General features: G+C 53.7%; 1 pseudogene; it reads left to right on the forward strand.

Annotated features, from left to right (window-relative positions):
* Positions 1–598: 598 nt before the first annotated feature.
* Positions 599–3,944, forward strand: part of LOC123160958 (putative disease resistance RPP13-like protein 1) — a 34,805-nt pseudogene continuing 31,459 nt past the window's right edge.

The following is a 3,944-nucleotide window of genomic DNA, read 5'->3' on the forward strand; positions in this document are numbered from 1 at the left end:
GCTGTCAATTAGTGTGTGATGCATGAATTAGCTAGCTGGAGAAATGGAGTAGGGAGCAACAAGAAACAATATTATATACAGTTCGGTTTGAATATTATTTACCTAAAGGATATGGGACATATATTTCCTACTATTTCAAAACTTTCCCTTAGCTCAGCTGGTTAGCACGAGCGCCTATCCAGGTCGTGGTCGTGGGACCGAAACTTCCTGGCTTCAATTTTCGTCTTCTCTTTTCATGCCCGCCTTACAGGTGGGCCCACAACTTAAACAAAGAGAGGATAGTTGACAAATGGGATAGGGCTATTTTCGTCATCTACCTTCGGTCAATGTCCTTTGATATGACTGTAACGATGAAAAACGGCTTTTTTGGGCACACGTCTGACGGAACAGTGGCATTTTTGAGCACCGAAACTTTTTAGTGGCAAAACTGAGTAGTGTAGTACAACTGATGGCAAAACTGATAAAAACCCTTATTATAAACAAACCGGTGGGAGACAAAGTATTAGTTCAGGCCTCTCTCTCAGCTGGCACTTGTTTATCTGTCTTAGTTGTCACCAGGCCACCAATCGGGTGCATATAGATGCCGCAGCCTGGCTATCTTGCCTTTTGTCCCCTCTCTGAAAGCTCGCCATGGCGGATCCAGTCACCATTGGTGCTACTGTAGGATGGGGTGTGTCCGCTGTAGGTTGGCTCGTCTCGCCCATCATTTCTAGACTCCTTAACAAAGCTTTCGCCCACCTCGACTTCGATGCAACGGAGAAGATGAATATACTTGATATGCAACTTTTACAACTGCAGCGGGTGACGGAAGTAGTCGACGACAGCACTTACAGGGTTCGCTTGGAGCCACTGTTAGACAAGCTCCGATCTGCTGTCTACGAAGCCGAAGACATCTTGGATGCTCTTGAATATCAGCGTCTCGAGAAACAGATCCAAGATGCCAACTCAGCCAGCAGTAAGATGGATTCGCTGAAGAAGACTCTTCGGTCTGCCATGCCGAGATCCCTACTAAAAGATAAGGTATTTCCCTGCCCTCATAATTGGATGTGTTCTGCTCAGTCGCAGGTCCTCGCATCTTTTTGTACCGTGTAGATATATGTCGGTGAGAAAAATTAGGGAGCTATAACAGCCAATCAGAATGCATCCTCACCTATTTGCTACTAAAAACTACAGATGATAAGATCTTTTGTTAGAGTTGTGTTGAATATTGTGTACAAGGTAGGTTATAGTTGAATTATTACTAGTATTGTGTTTAGATAGGATATGGAGTCATGTCATAGTAAGATAGGACACTTGTATCCTAGGCCTCTCATATATAGTGGGGGTAGACACACGATGTAACCTATGCCAACATAACAGCACAGGTACGCGGGGGAGCCGGTGGCGTGGGCCGGCGCACGTGTTGCCGGGGTGTGGTATTGTAGCGGTGTCATGAGGAGAAACTCCCATAGTCAGGCCCCGGGGATGTAGCCATGTCGGTGAACCTCGTTAACAAATCTCGGTAAAAAGGTGCTTATGTGATTGCTTGGTCTTCGGTAGATTGACGGAGCGCTTTGGATTTATTCTAACAAGTGGTATCATGAGAAGGGTTTGAGGAGGTTGCGAAATCGTTGATCTAGAGGAGATAACTCGTCAGATCGGATCATGTTTGATACAGGGAAGTTGCACGCTCGTGAGAGCACTAGAGTATGTGTCAAGCAGCGATGGGAGATCAGCCAACTGAGTTCGGTCGTCGGGGATGTGGATAATCGCGGTCACACGGGTTGCATCGGATCGACGCTGGACGAGGCGCTTGTTGGCGAGAAATCCAAAGAAGCAATCGAGGGTAGCAATGAGAGGTAGCAGTGCTTGCGTTTAATATCTCGGTGAGATCGGATCAGCAGGAACAGCGACGGCGTAACGCACGTGCGTTGGACAGACTCGGCGACTCAGCACGATTGGCAGGCAGCGGCTCGTATAAGGTCAAGGCTCATGTGGGCTTCTATTGTGCAGCCCAACGCGGAAGCAAGGCGCGCGGACGGGCTGGGCCTGAGGAGCAAAGTTTGGCACGGGCCAGCGAGAGTTTGGGGACAAGTAGCTGCTTGCGGATCTCCAGAGAAAAAAAAACTTCCCCCTCTCGCAGCACTCCGGCGAGCGCCCCGAGGGGAACCCTAATTCGCCGTCCTCTCCTCCCCATCCTCTGCCCATCTCCCTCGCAGCCGCCCAGCGGGGCCGCCGGGTGAAGCCCGGCCAGCTGGGGCGGCGGCGGGCCTTCTTCTCCCCTCCGCCCGTGGTCCATGGCCGGTGCGGGACGGCTTTGCGTGCGGGGGCGCTGGCTTATGGCAGGGCGAGCGGCGCGGCGGCGCTCCATCGGGATGGCGTCAGAGGTCCCTGGTGGCGGCTCGGCAGCGACTTGGTGGGTTTTTGCAGCGTGGCGGCTACGGCAGGGCCAGATCGGGCGGTGGCGGGCCGGCGCGCTGCTGGCCAGATCCTCGCGGATTTGGTACCCGGTGGCGGCGGGTGTCGCGGGGTGGTGGCGGAGGTCCTCCTGGGATCTGTGTGTGGGTGGCTTGCAGCGGCGTGGCTGCAGCCCGTGGTCGGCCAGTCTGCTCACGGCGACAGCGGGACTTGCTCCGGTGTGTGGTGGTCTGCGGCTTACTCGAGTGAGCTTCCTCCTCCTCTACGGACTCAGGGACGGGCGCGACAGGCAGGGGTGGTTCCATGGTGAGGTGTTAGTGTGCAGGTGGGCTTGCCGGCGGTGGCAGTGGACTTCGGGTAGGGGGCAGGGGTTCCCATCCGTTGCATCTAGCGGCTGCTCCATGGCCGCCAGAGTTACTCTGGCCCAGATCTGGCCGCCGAGGCCACCAACCTTGCCAAGGTTTCCGCTTTGGGGTGGAAGGGTCTTCTGCTCCTTTCTGGTCGGTCGTGTCGGTACGGTGTGTCCGTGGACAAGGATGGGGCTCGGATGCTTGGGCGGCGGCCTTGCTGGTGGGAGCCGGGGTGCTTGTCGGCGTAGCACGCGGCTCGGGCACTGTCCGGTCACCATGGCCGTGTGGGCGGCATGGTGGCCGGGGTGTGTCGTTCAATGGTGGTGGCGAGGTTGTCCGTACCCCAATTTGGTGACGGTGAGTGTTGGCCGGGGTGAAACCCACTCTATCTTGTCAGGCCGGCGGTGGCGACGTTCCAGCGTCATTCACTTCTTGAAGGCGTCGTCGCGGTATCTTGCATGTAACCGTGGTGCTCCGGGGGAAACCCTAATCCTTGGATTGGGCGGTGGCGGCGATCCAGTGTTGTTCCCTTCTTGAAGGCACCGCCTTGGAGCCCATTGTTCATCATTCATGGCTTCTCCTCGTCGCGGTGATTCTTCCACGGTTGAGGACCCCGACGACTTCATAGTAGTGCGTAGGGTTTTATTCAATGTTTGCTTGGAGTGTAGTTTGGGGTGATGTTGCTGTTTTCAGCATCCTTGTATCTGCCTTGGGTGTGTGTGTTGTGTTGATGTGGGGTGTGTGTTTGTATCGACTTGCTCGGTGATGGTTGCTTTATTTATAAAGCGGGGGAAACCCTTTTTCGTAGAGTTCGGGGACAGAGGCGCTGTGGGAAGCAGGAAGCCGTGTTGGCTGAACGCGAGTGAGGCGGAGCTACGTGTGAGATTTGTTTGAGAAAAAAAATTGGCAAGTGCATTCAGGCGAGAAGCAAATCAAGCGGCGGATAGAATTCATGAGAGTTGATCCATCGAGAAAGGGCTTAGGCAAAATGCAACGAAGGGCATTGAAAGTTGTGTCTAGAAACAACCGTACGTGAAGTGTTGGTGGTAACTAAAGATTAATTCCTTTGGTAGTTATTGAAGATTAACAGAGTGTTTTCGTTGCTTTGAGAGTACATGGAGAGGGGTACATATAGAGTTGCTAGCGCTACAACAGCTGTGACGTGGAGATGATCGTGGCCTCGATCGTGGGAGGTGA

Source organism: Triticum aestivum, chromosome 7B (assembly GCF_018294505.1).
Source record: "Triticum aestivum cultivar Chinese Spring chromosome 7B, IWGSC CS RefSeq v2.1, whole genome shotgun sequence".
Lineage (NCBI taxonomy): Eukaryota > Viridiplantae > Streptophyta > Magnoliopsida > Poales > Poaceae > Triticum > Triticum aestivum.